Consider the following 17311-nt stretch of genomic DNA (forward strand, 5'->3'; position numbering starts at 1 on the left):
AAAACTACTTGACCTAATAAGTAAATTTGGCAAAAACAGTGGGACACAAAGTCAATATTCAAAAGTCAAAGGCATTTTGCTACACTAACAATGAAATATCAAAAATAGATATCAGGAAAAAAACCATTTGATATAGCAACAAGAAAAATAAAGTACCAAGGAACTAACCTAACCAAGAAGGTAAAAGACCTGGAGTCAGAAAATTGTACAACACTAAAGAAAGAAATTAAGGAAGACACAAATGGATGTATGTACCATGTTTATGGATTGGAAGAATTAACATCACCAAAATGTCCACACTACCCGAAGCAATTATAGATTCAATACAATCCCTATTAAAGTAGCAATGACATATTCATAGATATAGAACAAACATTTCAAAAATTTACATGGAACCATAAATGACCCCAAATAGCTGCAGCAATTTTGAGAAAGAAGAACAAAGTAGGAGGGATCACAAAACCTGGTATCAAACTGTATTACAAGGCAACTAAAATCAGAACAGCCTGATATTGGCATAAGAACAGACACACAGACCAATGGAATACATTAGAGAGATGACAAATATTAATTTGTCAATTAATATTTGACAAAGAGGGTAATAACATAAAATGGAGTAAAAATAGCCTCTTCAACAAATGGTGTTGGGAGATCTGGACAGCTACATGCAAAAAAATGAAACTCAAGTACCAACTTATACCATACACAAAAATAAATTCAAGGTGGATAAAGATTTAAATATAAGCCATGATACCATTAAAGTCCTAGAGGAGAACATAGGCAAGAAGATCTTAGATATCCCATGTAGCAATATTTTCACTGATACGCTCCCTACAGCAAGGAACATATAAGAAAAAATAAACAAGTGGGACCTCATCAAAATATAAAACTTCTGCATGGCTAAATAAAACAGCATTAAAATGAAAAGCAAACCAACTGAATGGGAAAACATATTTGCCAATGATACCTTGGAAAAGGGTTTCATCTCCAAAATATATAAAGAACTCACATGACTCCACTCCAGGAAGAAAAACCACCCAGTTAAAAAATGGGGAAAGAACTTGAACAGACACTTTTCCAAGGAGGACATACAGAGGGTTCACAGACATATAAAAAGATGCTTAGCATCACTAGTCATAAGAGAGATGCAAATTAAAACTACAATGAGATACCACTTCACACTGGTGAGAATGGCCATCATAACCAAAACAATAAAAAACAAGTATTGGAGAGGTTGTAGAGAAAAGGGAGCCCTAGTGCACTGTTGGTGGAAATGCAGACTGGTGCAGCCACTGTGGAAAACAGTATGGAATTTCTTCAAAAAACTAAAAATGGAACTGCCTTTTGACCCAGCAATTCCATCATTGTCTTATGCCCTAAGAACCCTGAAACACCAATCCATGAGAACTTATGCACCCCAATGGTCATATCAGCACAATTCACAAGAGCCAAGTACTGATCAGTAAATGAATGGATCAAAAAACTATGGTATATTTACACAATGGAATACTACCCAGCAGAAAGAAGGAGCTCCTACACTTTGTGACAACATGATTGGAACTGGAGAGCATTATGCTAAGTGAAATAAGCCAGGTGGTGAAAGACAAAAACAGTATGATCTCACCTTTAAGTGGAATATAATCAACAAAGCAACGAGCAAGCAAAATATAACCAGAGACATTGAAATTAAGAACAATCTGACAGGAACCAGAGGGGAGGGGGGAGATATTGTGGGGGGGAAGGTGGGAAGGGTCTTTAGGAACAACTATAAAGGACACATGAATAAAACCTAGGGGTGGAGGAATCAGGGGAGGGAGGTGAGGATGGCTAGGGTGGGGAAGATTTGTGGGGGTTAAATGCAGACAACTGTACTTAAACAATAATAAAATTATAAAAAATTCAAAAACAAGAAAAGAGATGAAGTATAGCATAGTATTGAAAGCCTTTGAATCCTGCTCTTGCACTCATCATCTGTGTGAATTTGAACAAATAACTGCTTTGTGCCTGTTTTCTCATTTGTAAAATTGGAATCAAAATAGTATCTGCTTCATAGTATTGTTGTCAGTATTAAGTTAATATCTGTAAGTTCTGAGAACAGTACCTAGCACATAGTAAGTGTTCATTTATTTTTTCTATTTCTTTTTTCCTAGTAGTCTAATCCTCTTCTTTCACTATGTTATGGCAGTAATAATAGCTTTCACTTATTGAACATCTACTCTTGCTAAGTCTTTTATGTATATGGGCATGTGTGCACAAGGGTATTTACATTTACCCATATATTTGGTTGCTCATAATTTAAAACCAAACTTAAGAAAGACACATATTGCCCACTCATTATAGGTGAGAAAAATGAGATTGACTTTCATAGCTGATACAGCTAGTAAGTGGTGGAGGTAACACTTAAACTCTGTCTCTGAAGAGACTATCTTTTCCCTAACACTGCCTCTCTATGATCCCCCATCATTTGAGGCTTTTTATCACAACCTATTGCTTGAAACACTCCTTCCATGATTGCTAAAAATTAAGTAAACTTATTTTTTGCTTGTCTGATTTGCTTACCTAAACATCCTTATCTTGGTGAGTCCTAACTACACTTTATAAACCATGTTCACATGGTGTTCACTCTGCATGCATGCCTATTTCTGTGTCCAAGCTTGTCACTTTTTATAAGAACACCAGTCACAGTGAATTAGGGCTAATTCTAATGACCCAATCTTAACTTGACTACATCTACAAAAATCCTTTTTAAAATAAGGTCACATTCTGAGGTACTGGGGGTTAGGACTTCATGACATAAATGGGGTTGGGGGGACAGGATTTGATCCATCAACAGTGCTTACCCCTATACTCATTTTCTCACAATGAGAAACTTCTGTTTGGTCTTTTATTGTCCACCCATGCTTTCTTTTCCCCCAAGGGCTTTCATTTTTAAATGTTTAGATTTGAAAAAAAAAGTAAAGTTTTCAATTGTCCTTTCTCTTAAAGGACATTTGTAGTTATTTATATAATACATATACTAAAAATATAGCTATATAAAGAAGTGTAAGATAAAACAAGTATAGAAATATAAATCTAGAAGATTCCTTTTATTTTACATGTCTTATATCCTGCACAGTAATTACAAGTGAGTTGTAAGTATGGATTATTATTTTAAAGAACTTTTATGATTATAAAAGTAACACATGTAGATTGTAGAAATATGAAAAATACAAACAAGGTTAAACCCATGTTTAATCCTACCACTATAAACATTTTGGTATGTATAACCCCAAGCTATATTATAACTACATCAATAAATAGAGAGATTTTTTAATTTGGAAGTTAATGGCATACAAAATTTTATAAGCTTTTTCATTTATTATATTGTGAACATCTTCATTAATACCATAATTTAAGCCATGTGATTTAAATTTTATCATAAATGAGTGGCTAATGGCCTTATAACTTTTAAGAGTTTGACTAAAGACGACATAATCAAGACCTAGATGTTAAAATTCACTTTTACCCAAACAGAACAGACAGAGCTATAGAGTTTAGCAAGACTGTACTGAATAATATAAATCACTAAAGACAGAGTTTTAGTGGAATTCATAAAGAAAAGGGGCACAAATTATATCTGAAAGACCCCAATTGCATTTAATTCATTGATAACTTTGAGAGCTTTCAGAACATAAATTGAACAAAATTACTTGCATATGTAAGTTCAGTGGCTTCTTTTTACCATGTATTGTTCCATTCTACTATTAGAGATATTCCTTATGAACTAGATATATCCTTCTATTACTGTCTAAAAGTATACAAAAGGTATTAGATTTTACCCTGTTAATAAGCTAATAAGCCAATATGTTACTGTTTCATAAATGCTGGCAGAAAAGGCGAGATTCCTGAATCAAAAAAAAAAAAAAGAACTTTATTACTCATGACAAAGCAGTAGCCAGAACTTCCTGGCTCCCCACGCCCTTTTGAGACCCATTGAAATAATGGAGCTGGGCCTAAATAAATGCCTTCATAAGCTCTGGGCTACATTTAAGGAGAAGAACACTGAGCTTGTGGAATTTACAACTTTTATAACAGGCAAAAGTAAACCTGGTCTTCAGGGAAAGGCATCACTTCATTCCTCAAGGTTGCTCACTGAAAACACAAAACTGAACAATGGCCTGGACAAAATGCAGTCAATGTCTTGCATTCTTAGCATACCAAGTCAGAAAGTGCAGGAACCCTCATGCCCCACAGCAGATTGTTCTCCTCACAATTTCCATTTTCTAGTCATAGAGTAAATCTCACCAAATCTTGGTATTTATGAGACTGTTTTTCCTTTCTTAGTTACATTTTTATTTACTTTTTTATAGGCCTTTAAAAATAGGCATTATTTTAAAAGTTTTCTGTAGCCCTGTATATATATTTATCCAATCTATATACACTTATTGAGTATCTATGATGACAGGAAATCTGTTACATGATGGACTACCCTTGTATCTACTTCTTATTGCTGCTACTTTCTTTCAAGAATTATTGGACATGCAGTATGATTGTTTTATTCAATATTTTCCAAAGTATCTGATTTTATAGCACTTTCTTCATATTTTCTTTCTCAAATTTGATCTTTCTTAGTCAGATTAAATCATTTTCATACATGCTCCTCCTGGTCTTTCACTGCCTACGATTTCATGCCTTTTCAGGAATCCATCATTGTAGAGTAATCATCATACAGAAAACAAAACCTGTCCTGGCCGGTGTGGCTCAGTGGATTGAGTGCGGGCTGTGAACCAAAGGGTCACCAGTTCAATTCCCAGTCAGGGCACATGCCTGGGTTGTGGGCCAGGTCCCCATTATGGGGCACTTGAGAGGCAACCACACACTTGATATTTCTCTCCCTCTTTTTCTCCTTTGCTTCCCTGCTGCCTAAAAATGAATAAATAAAATCCAAAAAAAAGAAAAGAAAAACTTATTTTCTAATAGCATCAGCATAAGCAATTTTGAACTTTGCACCTGCTTTTTGTGCCAAAGTAACAACTTTCTACTTGAAATCTAAATCCATCTGTGTTCCTCTTAGTCTTCCGGTTTTCCTCCTAAAGCCTCCAAGCGCTAAAACTGTGTTCCAGGTTTCTTCTGGCTCCCTCAGTCCTCCTGTATAAATGTCTCCAAGGAGGATGGTTGGTAAGCTTTACACATCGTGGTAGGCTTGTTGATGTGTCCTGGGTGCGTATTCCAGGAAGGGAGCACACATTCCAAAATGACAATTCCATTTCGGGTCTATGTATGCCCACCACACTCCACATCTCGTTAAGTAGCTACATACTATCCCATTTTCTCTTCCTCCAAGAAGTGGTAACTAGATTCCAAACACCTGTTACAGACCATGCCCCCACCGCCTGCCCACGGTCTGTGAAGCAAGGAATGTGCAGTCATCTTCACAACGTACAAGTTCAAAAGTGACTGTAATGTATTTCCAGTCCTCTTTCTATTCTGTGGCAGATTCTACTCCATGTTAACCTCTTGGCACCGGTTTTGATTGCCTTTTATCTCCTTAAATCTTTTTTTCTTTCTGACTTGCTTTCTGATTTTTTTTACCTTAATCTAAAAAGCTTTATCCTGAATCATAAGCCACAGCGTTGACAAGGGCATTCCTCAAGTACCTCAGTTTTTCCCTTAGCAGCAAAGCTAGCTTGCTAGCTTTCCATCTGTATGAATATGCTAGAGAGGATGCCAAAAACATCATGTGACTGATAGCAATTTAAAAACATCCCCTAAATTTATGGTTATGGGTCCCAAGTTGAAATTTTCTTCAGAGAAACTGTTAGTGTAACGATTTGATAAGCCTGTTTTCTGGAGATTAGAGGAACTCTTACAAACATTGCCTTAACCTGGCTTGGCTGTTCTGCTCCCCTCCCAAATAATCTGTGCTAATATTAAAGAATAAATTATCATAACTGATTTCATCAGAATGTCAATCTCATTTTTCCTTGGTAAACAAATAGCTCTACTATATGATACTTACCATTTAATGGATACTTACTGTATGCCATGTGCTTTATTACATTTATTAAATTCTAGCATAGGTCATTCTTATAATGTATGGTGTAAGTAAAAAAATTATAATTCTAAGTGCTTTCCAATATTAAAATGGTGGAGCTGGGACTCAACCCCAGGCAGTCAGATTCTAGATATGTGCCCTTAATCCCTTAATACCAATTTATCATAAATAAAATAAACCTCTATTTTCCAATGGTATCAGCATAAGTAGTTTTAACTTTTGCATTCTGCTTTTTATACCAAAGTCACAACTTCCACTTTGTAAATCCATCTGTATTTATAGATGCAGATGTAAACAGATATATATATATGTATGTATGAATATAATTATAACATACAAATACATTAATATATTATACATATAAACATTTATATATTTAATGTTCACAATAATCCAGCAAAGCAAGTTATCCACCGTTTTAAAATGAGAAAACTTAGAGAGAAGTTAAATAAATTTCTTAGGGCAATCCACCTATAAGTGGTAAATATTAAATTCAAACCTAAATTTCATTGACTTTGTTTCACAAAGCACACAGCCTCTTGTATAAATTCTTGTCATCATAATTTAAAGCTTGACAAATAATAGTATCATTGTATTAGTCATCTATTGACAAAATAATCCTAAATAACAAATAATTGCAAAACCTCAATGAACACATTGTTTAATATATTTTAGTGATTATGCTATTATAATTGTCCCATTCCCCCCTTCATTCCCCTCTACCCTGCACATACCCTCCCACCCACATTCCCCCCTTTAGTTCATGTCCATGTATTGTAAGTTCTTCAGCTTCTACATTTCCCACACTATTCTTGCCCTCCCTGTCTATTTTCTACCTACCGTCTATGCTACTTATTCTCTATACCTTTTCCCCCTCCCTCCTCCTCCCACTCCCCTGTTGCTAACCCTCCATGTGAACTCCATTTCTGTGGTTCTGTTACTGATCTAGCTGTTTGCTTAGTTTGCTTTCGTTTTAGGTGTGGTTGTTAACAACTGTGAGTTTGCTGTCTTTTTACCATTCATATTTTTTATCTCCTTTTTCTTAGATAAGTCCATTTAACATTTCATATAGTAAGGGCTTTGTGATGATGAACTCCTTGAACTTGACCTTATCTGAGAAGCACTTTATCTGCCCTTCCATTCTAAATGAAAGCTTTGCTGGATAGAGCAATCTTGGATGTAGGTCCTTGCTTTTCATGACTTGGAATACTTCTTTCCAGCCCCTTCTTGCCTGTAAGGTCTCTTTTGAGAAATCAGCTGACAGTCTGATGGGAACTCCTTTGTAGGTGACTGTCCCCTTATCTCTTGCTGCTTCTAGGATTCTCTCCTTCTTTTTAATCTTGGCTAATATAATGATGATGTGCCTTGGTGTGTCCTTCCTTGGGTCCAACTCCTTGGGGACTCTGAGCTTTCTGGACTTCCTGGAAGTCTACTTCCTTTGCCAGATTGAGGAAGTTCTCCTTTATTATTTGTTCAAATAACTTTTCCACTTGTTGCTCTTCCTCTTCCCCTTCTGGCACCCCTATAATTCGGATGTTGGAACGTTTAAAGATGTCCTGGAGGTTCCTAAGCCTCTCCTCATTTTTTGAATTCTTGTTTCTTCATTCTTTTTTGTTTGGTTGTTTCTTTCTTCCTTCTGGTCCACTCCATTGATTTGAGTCCCAGTTTTCTTCCCATCACTATTGGTTCCCTGTGCATTTTGCTTCATTTCACTTAGTGTAGCCTTCATTTGTTCATCTAATTTGTGACCAAAATCAACCAATTCTGTGAGCATCCTGATGGCCAGTGCTTTGAACTGTGCATCTGATAGGTTGGCTATCTCTTGGTTACTTAGCTGTATTTGCTCTGGGGCTTTGATCTCTTCTTCTGTTTGAGCCATTTTTTTTTTTTTTAGTCTGGTCATGCCTGTTAAGTATGAGGGGCGGAGCCTTAGGTTTTCACCAAGGCAGGGCAACCCAGTGGCTTCGTTATGACACTGTATGTGGGAGCAGGGTCAGATAGGGGACAATGGCACTAGCTCCGCTCTCTCTTGGATTTCAGTCCCTTCCCACAAGCAAATTGGGCCCTTCTGGTGCTGGTTCCCAGGAGGGTGGGCTTGTGCATGTTCTAGGACCCTGTGGGTCTCTCCAACAAACTCTCCTGTGAGGCTGGGGATCTATCCCAGCACCTCAACTCCCACAAGTGTTTTCAATTGGTGCTTTTAGGCTTTATTTCCTGGCCCTGCATTGCGTGGTCTGTCTTGCTCCCTGTTTTTGCCTGGTTTATCTGTGCACAAATGTGTGACCGTGGTCAGCCAAGCACGTTGTGCAACTCACTGGGTCTGCTTGTTGCCTCCTCGCATCTGGGGTCCACCAGCCACTACTTTTTCCTGCTGCAACTCCTCTCCTCCAGCTGAGGACTCCACCTCTCTTATCAGTCTGGATGAATGGTTGTCAGACTTTTGTACAGTTCAATTTTCTATCAGTTCTGGTTGGTTTTGTTTCTAAATTTTTGTTGTCCTTAATTTTGGTTGTGCGAGAGGTACAGTGTATCTACCTATGCCTGCATCTTGGCTGGAAGTCTCAATGAACACATTTTAAAAAATGGATTTATTTCCCATTTCCCCGTGGCTCCACTTTTTAGGCTGAGCTTGCACATGTATCTGTACTTAGCAGATAAACACACTTCTGATCTTGACTGGACTCACTTACTTGTTGTAAGACTGGTTGACTGTCAAATGATTTAGGATGGTATTTGTTGTAATGACAATGACAATTAGGTTCTGCTAGCCTGAATATGTTCCAATGGCAATGGTAGAAATCCAAGAGAAAGGGGAAAATATTAAGGTCTTCTTCAGGCTTTCACTTTTGTCATGTCTGCTAACAGCCTTCTGGTCAAAGAAAGTCACTTGGCTTGGTTCCCCAATATCAGTGAGAGGACACTACAAGGTGACATGGTGAAGGGTGTGGACATGTGAGGGGTGAAGCACTGTGTCCATAATACAACCAATTTCCTGCAGTCACTGTCATTGGGGCTCAGTAACCAAGTCATAAAGTTATGCATTTAGTTGTATGTGAGAAGTGATTACTAAACTTTCAGGAATTTTGGGAGCCGGTTGTTAAAACCATCCATAGCTTGAAAGCAGCCCATAGTGAGAGTATTCATATCACAAAAACTAGTCAAAATCTGCAAATCAGGGCTTTATACTGTCAGTTTATCAGCACACTGCTGTATATATCTCAGAACTTTCAATTTAATGCTTCTCCATACAAAAAATTTCAAATGACTATGAAGTTACTTTTCTATTTTGCATCAAAAATAATACAGACACTATGATCAGGTTGATATTTTGTTTTCCTTATTTACCTTCTCTGTATGCAAAGAGCTTACAATTAATGATTCTAAAGATAGAGATAGCTCACCATTTCTTTCATTGGTACATAAGAATAGTAATTAAGTAAAAATCATCAAAGAACTTACTTTTGAGTCTAAGGATTCCAATTTGCTATTTTGAAGGATATTTAATTCTCATTCAGTCTGTGTTTTCAGCAAATCTAGTGGAGATAATCCCAGGGCAGCATCAGATTACAAAACTCTACGAATTTTTGTCTGCAGACAGTTGAAGCTAAAATTTAGGTTGACCCAGAATCATGGATCATATGTAGAGTTCCTTCTATCACTGAAAGGATTTGAGCATAGCTGTGTCTATTTTAAAAAAAATAAAAGTTCATTCTATTTCAAATACAAGAAAGTGTTTCACAAACTGTGACTGATAAAGCTGGGGATGCAGAAAATGCAAATTTTAAAACTTTTTAGCCATTCCCCAAGTCTCCAGTATCTCACTGCCATCATCTCAAAAAAAAAAAAAAAAAAAGAGAGAGAAAAAATAGTCACCAGTAGGCCATTTTTCAAGAAATCCTAAAATACTAGAAAGTGCTGAAAATGACCCATATTGGTGTTTTCTTTCCTCAGAAAGGGTAAAGGGAAAAAAAGAGGGTAAGAAAAGTGTACCATCTCGCATCCCTGTGTGCTTGTGCTTATTTTTCGTTCATCCAGCCAAGACCCCCTGAAAGCCAGACTTAGTCCCACACGTCGCTCACTCCCTCCCCCCAACAAGATAGAAGAAACTATCGTGAACCAGGAAAAACTCGACAAACTGCAGGCACAGGAGCGTATTAGTGGGAAGGAACTGCTCATAGAAAGAAGAAGGTGGTTCACAGAACAGCTATAGCAGACGATAAAAAAAACACCACTTTATTCTCCTGAAAGGAGTTAGGGGTAAACGGTGTCTCTGGTATTGAAAAGGTAAATATGTCCACAAACCAAGGAACAGTGATCCACTTTAACAGCCCTCAACGTTAGGCATCTTTGGCAGTGAACACTTTGACCACTACAGGCCATCCTGATGCAGACAGTCTGCCTAGTTTAAGGACAGTGGCTGAAGAACCACCCAAACTATCTGTGAATGATAAAGCATCCCTTGCTACCAAAGAGGATGATGATGAAGTCCCAGATCTTGTGGGGAATTTTGACGAGGCTTCCAAAAATGAAGCAAACTGAAATAAGTCAATTTCTGAAGATAAGATAAACTTGGAAAAGTTACTGGGAGCTGCTTATTTATATTGACTGCTTTTTCAGATTTTGTATGTAGATCTCATAAAATCTAGATCTCTAGTATTTTTAAGCCAAATCCACTTGGATGCTGCAGCTCTTTTCAGTTTTTGGTTATACACAAATCATTCTTTGCAGGTAATTAGGCAAAGAAGCCTGGGAATAAAGTTTGAAACAAAAGTTTGTAATACAGTTCTTGGCCTAGTTTAAAAAAATGTGAAGTGATTCATCCTTCTCCGTGAAAAATTTAACTGTAATAGTGAGTTGTGAAATTGTACCCAGTGTTCTTCCCTTATTGAGAAATGAAAACACTGCCCTGGCCTGTGTGGCTCAGCTGGGTGGAGCAGTGTCTGTAAACTGAAAGGTTGTGGGTTCAATCCCCAGGTCAGGGCACGTACTGATTGATGTTTCTCTCTCCCCACCTACTTCCTGTCTCCAAGAAGCAATGAAAAAATGTCCTCAGGTGTAGATAAAAAACAAATGAAAACACTGAATTAGAGCACATACACATATATTCTCTCCCTTTCTTTCTCTTTGTATATATAATTTTTTTTGGAAAATATAAAGACTATACCCAAAGCCAACCTGTTTCAGTTCAAACACAAGCTACAAGCTCTGCGACTCTGAGAAAGCCCTTAACTGCTCTGCGTTCATTTCTCCATCTATAAAATGTGCATTAAAAGTTTCTGTTCACAGGGTTATTATAAGAGTTAAAACAATTAGTATATGTAAAGTACTTAGAGTTGCCTATAAATTCTCAAAAAGTGCTACCTGCCACTATTACATGAATCCCAAACCATTTTCATTCAAGTAGGTTTTTAAAACACCAGTTAACTCAGAAAGTTTAATACTGTAAGTTGTCATTATTTAAGATACTGCACTGTTTCTCAAGGATTTCTGTCTAACATCAGTGTAGTTTAGGAGTTGTGGACACACTTCGAGGAGGGCATCAGCAGCTCAGGGTGAAAAAAAGGACCTCTCACTCCAGCTTTAAAGGCCAAGTATATTAATATGGATGGAAGTGTTTATAATAAAGACCTTATGAAAACATGATATCTGTGTCACTTATAATCCCATATCCCTTAAATTACAGGACATCAACTACACCTAAGTGTGCTTAACAATTATCCTTGTTTTAAGTATGTTTAAAAAAGGAAAGAACTCACATGTATTGGAAATATTTACCTGTATTTTTATCTTTTAATAACTTTAACTTCACACTGGGGTGAAAGTTAAAGTGGGAATTGTCATCTTTTGATGGTATATGCCTGGCAAAAGCCCCAGAGACATAAGGGAAAAGAGGAGAATGCATGGTCCTGGTAATGAAATATTTATCACTATAAAAGATGACTTTAAAATTTTATAATCTACTAAGCTGAGATATAAAGATGGGTTTATATTTTGTATGTATGGAAATTATACAGAATACATAATTGGAAATCTCATATATACAAAGACACGTGTATCTCAGTAAAAACACACTGAGGTAAAACTTGAAAAGTTACATTCTATAAAATGATTTTATTATGCAGTGCTTACAGGCAGATAGAGATAGGGATAGGCTAGTGGTGCTATTTATAAATCTGGGAAATCATGTGCTGTAGTAACATTAGGCAGCATCTACAAAACAGATCCAGTTTGTTTTTCTAGGCTTTGCTGGAATATATATATTATGTAATATATATTTATATCTTGCTATAGACTATACTTTTTTATTATATTTATATTAATTAAGAGAAATATAATTCATTTATATTTATAAATTAAATAGCCTCAGACACTTTCACTATAATAGTCATGGAACATATTATAAGGAAACAATATTAAATAATTTTAGGGGAAGGGTCAAGTCAAGTAACAAATAAAAAGGACCCCTGCACAAGGACAATGTGGGGGAGGACCGAATGCAGCAGAGGGGGGTGGACAGGGCAAGGGAGAGTAATGGGCGGAAATGGGGACAACTGTAATCAAACAATAAAAAAAATGTTTAAAGGAAAAAGAGAAAAATTAAACCTTATGGTATGGTAGCTCATCACTCAAAATCAACCAGAGTCAAGTCAGTATTTAGAAGCCTAGATTCCCAAAGAACAGTACTCCAGACCAACCTGAGTGATCTTTATAAGTAAAACAACAAGATAAAGAATACTTTAAATATTAGCCTGGATGGAGGTGTTTTATAGTATACCCCAATACTTTCATTACATTATATGCAATTAAAGTTGTCTATATAGTGGGTCTCGTTGTTCATCACTGTTGAATGAGCGGTCTCTGTACATAAAGCACTCATCCTTCCTGCTCATTAAAAGGACTCAATCTTAAAAAACACATCAGGTATGTGGACACTGGGCCATTTAATCAAACAACTTTTTTCTGATACATCTAGAAAGAAAGAAGAAACGTGTTTTTAGGGGTAAGATGAATGCTTTTGTGGATCCCTCTACAGGTTAGAACGGTTGACTCAGCAGCACTTTGAGTGCAATATAGGACCTACAGAAGCAATCTGATGGCACTTTAGTTTATTGCCCTCAACAGCACTCAGGACAAGCATTGCATTCACAGAGATTTCTCCAGCTGAAATTAACTTCTCTCTTCTTTGTGCTTGCACAGCACATGATTTCTTCCTCTCCTACAGCATTGGCCATATTGTGCCTTACTCTGAACTCTACTTTTTTGTGTAAAAAGTTGAAACATCAATCTTTCCAAATATCTTCACCAAATTTAAAAACATTTTTTTCTATTTTCCCTTCCTCCATATATCCTTCTTCTAAGTCAGCAATTTTCAACCTGTGTGCCACGGCACACTGGTGTGCTGCAAGAATTTTTCAAATATGCACTACTGACCTCTTTTCCCTTAGATTGTCAAATTTAAAAAATGACAACAGCTAATACAACAATAGTCACCCAGTGTGAATGGATCAAAATTATACCTATTTTTGTCAGATTGGTAAAAAAAATAATTTTTTGGTGTGCCACAGAATTTTAGCAATAAGTTTATGTGTGCCATGAAATGAAATTTTACCTTTTGCAACAGCATGAATGGATCCCGAGATTATTATGCTAAGTGAAATAAATCAGTCAGAGAAGGACAAATACTACATGATCTCACTTATATGTGAAATCTAATGGACAAAATAAGCTGATGCACAAAATAGAAACAGAGGCATAGATGCATGGAACAGACTCACAGCTGTCAAAGGTGAAGGAGGAAAGGAGAGAAAGAGGGAAAGAAAAGGAGAGGAGAGGAAGAGGGAGGGGGAGGGAAGGAAGGGGCGGGGGAAGGAAGGGAGGGAGGGAGGGAGGGAGGGAGGGAAGGAGGGGAAAAAGACATTTTTAACTGACTTAGTTTTAGCTGTCTTCTTTGTAATCAGAAAGTTGAGGAACAAAGAGCTGATCTACTGAAGAGGTCACGGATGAAACTTGAAAGCTTTAAATTATCTTATAACTCAGCTGTATAAACAATTTCACAAGGGTTACCCTTTCAAAACATTTAGAGTCCATTATCTTGATAAAGGCACTGAAGGTTTAGGAGTAGAAAAGAAAAAAGAAAAGACAAGATCCTTGAAATAGAAACTAATATATCTAAATTAAGCCTGCATGTGAGAAGGCAGGGAAAAAATCAATCATAGATTTTGATTCATAAGGATTTTGCTGCTTATCCATAAGAAGGTGAGGCCATTAAGTATCACATGTACCATCCAATACTACAGATTTGCAGCCTCTTATGAAGATACAGGACATGGTCATTATGAGCTATATTTTAAAAAAAATTCTAACATTTCAATAAGATACTCAAAAAATACTTTAAAAGCATAAAACAGCCCTGGCTGGGTAGCTCAGTTGGTTAGAGCATCCTCTGCTATGCCAAGGTTGCAGGTTTGATCCCTGGTCAGGGCACATACAAGAACCAACCAATGAATGCATAAATAAGTGGAACAACAAACTGATGTCTCTCTGTCTCTCTCTCATACACACACACACACACACACACACACACACACACGTAAAATCAATATATAAAAATTTAAAAGAAGTATAAAGCAAACTAGATGCTTGATTTGTTCATGTTACACCAGACAAATTAGTTTGACTGAATACATACTGATATACATATTTCCTGACGTAAACAGTTGTTTGGGGTCACATGAAATGACATCCTTAAGAGACAGAAATAGAGAAATGGTCCCAATTAGTATAATACCTGGATTTAGCTGTCCTCTTTTCCTTCCCTCTCCCCCATTCCACTGGGCATTTGGCTATTTGATATAAAACAGAAAGAAAAAGATCTTGAGAGAATGATTGGTTTATGGATATAAGACTCTGGCATAATTTGGAACAGAAATGGGGCAACAGAATTTAGTGTGTGGCAAGAATGAAACTAAATGTGTCTAGTTCATCTCAGAAAGCTCAGTTTTGCCAGGTGGTGGCTTAGAAATTAACTTTGTATTTGTACCAGTCTGATTCCTTGGGAGAATAGCACCTTTTCTGTAGGCTTACTGTCTATATAGTGTCTCTATAGACTTAGTCTCTCTTTGGCTATATTTGGTTAAGGGCCCTGTATTCCTCAGTTTTACAATATCTTAAACAATCAAACCACTATTTTAGCTGAACAACATTTTTATGGAGGAAAAAATAAATGCAATGTGGGACCACATGAGAAACCAAAGATATAATCCCCTCTATCAGTATAGCAGTGCCAACTAAATCCTTATAAGGCTGCCAGGCTTCTTGTGTGAATGTCTGAAATAAGACTTCTTTATTGCATTTCATGGACTGTCAACACCTTCTACACCATGGAAGATTAGTTCATGGTCTGTCTCACAAAACGTGTGAATCCAAAAACACTTTGTGGTTTCATGACACTTATCATAAACAGAGAATCTTATTATCAAGATTCATGACATATCTTGATTTCAAGGTCTTAAGGACCACAGAGTAACCAAGAGACTATATAAAATGTAATTACAATGCAGTAGTTATTTCACTTTTTATATATTAGGTATAATTAACTTTAATATCACCCATGATTTGTAAAAATAAGACCTGTAGTCATTTCTTTCAGTACAGAAAAACAAAACTTGAAGAAGGTTGTCATGAGAAATAATAAATGAAAGTTACAGTGAAGGACTTTACAAATATGAATAGCCACACACTGTCAAAAATAATCAAAGAACATTTTTAATGTGAATGAACTGGCAATTAATGTAAAAGCACTTATTTGTAAATCAGCAGTTTGGATGAGTTGCTTTGCTGTGATCAGACCACCCCCATTACACTGTGTTTAGTTATAAGCATTATATTCCAAGAGGGAAGTATACACTTTAGAGTATATTCGGAGGAAAAACAAAGACTCAATATCCTTTAGGGCAAGCTGTATTTGGGAAGATTTATACTGGAAAAAAAGACAAATCAAAAGAAATACGGTGTTTTGAATCAAATGTATGGCTGTTGTGTGAAGAAGTAACTGTTTTCTTTGTGTCCAAGATAAGTGGGGAAACACTGACAGTGGAAGTTTTTTTATTCTGCATGATGTTGACTCTGGAGTTCTCTGTAGATAGAATAGGCTATCTCAAGAGGAACTATTGGGTGGACCAAAAAGCTTGTGTTTTTTTTTTCTGTACAATGGCCCTAGTAGTGCTTAGCTGTCTAACTTCATTCAAAACAATTTTGTTAGACTGTATTGTGGCGGCTGTCATATCAATGTGGATTTTAAAAACTTATCAAAATTGGTGAACATTTGTGTAGTCATTTTAATATTGAAGATGGAAGCAGATATGCAACATGTTTTGGCATGTTATGCTTTATTATTTTAAGAAACATAAAAATGCCACTGAAATGCAAAAAAAAAAAGATTGTGCAGTGTAGGACACCATTCCGCAGTGAGATGTGGGCCCAGCCCCCAGTGGCAAACATGTACTGCAAAGTAACTTCCTAAAATCCATGCTAAACCTTCCAAGGACAAGTGTAACCGGTTCAACCACTTTTGCCTTTTTCATTTGCAAATATTCCCCTTCTGTGATGTGATTAGCAGCAATGGCTCCTTTGTTTTCTGTAAAAGGTAAAAGCAACCTGTGCACAGTAAATGAGGACCATCAGGTAATGTGCGAAGAAACTCAATAAAAGCCGGTCAGGTTTCTGCTCCCCTTGAGAGAAAAAGCCTCCGCCGGACTCAGTAGTCTGTGTGAATGTCTCATTTCATCCATAATGATGCAGACATTGTGGGCTGGTGTCCGAATCAGTACAGTTTGTGGAGAAGGTGCTGTGACTGATGGAACGTATCAAAAGTGATTTGCAAAGTTTCTAGGTAAAATTGATATCTAGGCCAAATATTTCCTTGCTGTGGGGTGGTCTTATGCATTGGAAGATGTTTAGCAGCACCCCTGGCCTCTACCCACTAGAAGCCAATAGTGGGAGATAGCTGACATACTCAAAATATCCAAATCAATAAAGTTATTGGTGAAAATGAAAAATGTGTCTTTTTTTACAGAAAAAAACAAATGGACTTTTTGGCTAACCCAACAGTTTTCTAGTTGCTAGACATACTCACATACAACTTGGCATAACTATTGTAGAGAAATTTCAAACAGGAAAGGCAGTGGAAAAAAGCAAAACTTCCAAATGTTAAAGCATTTAACACCTTTATAAGTATTATACAATGAATATGAATACATATTTGAACAATAAATAGTC

At 36.6% G+C, this 17311-nt stretch overlaps 1 pseudogene; it reads left to right on the top strand.

Moving 5' to 3' along the window:
• Window positions 1–9955: 9955 nt before the first annotated feature.
• LOC119045266 (transcription factor BTF3-like) lies at window positions 9956–10573 on the top strand (annotated as a pseudogene).
• Window positions 10574–17311: the final 6738 nt, after the last annotated feature.

Source organism: Artibeus jamaicensis, unplaced genomic scaffold (assembly GCF_021234435.1).
Source record: "Artibeus jamaicensis isolate MK-2021 breed Jamaican fruit bat unplaced genomic scaffold, CSHL_Jam_final contig_332, whole genome shotgun sequence".
Taxonomy (NCBI): Eukaryota; Metazoa; Chordata; class Mammalia; order Chiroptera; family Phyllostomidae; genus Artibeus; species Artibeus jamaicensis.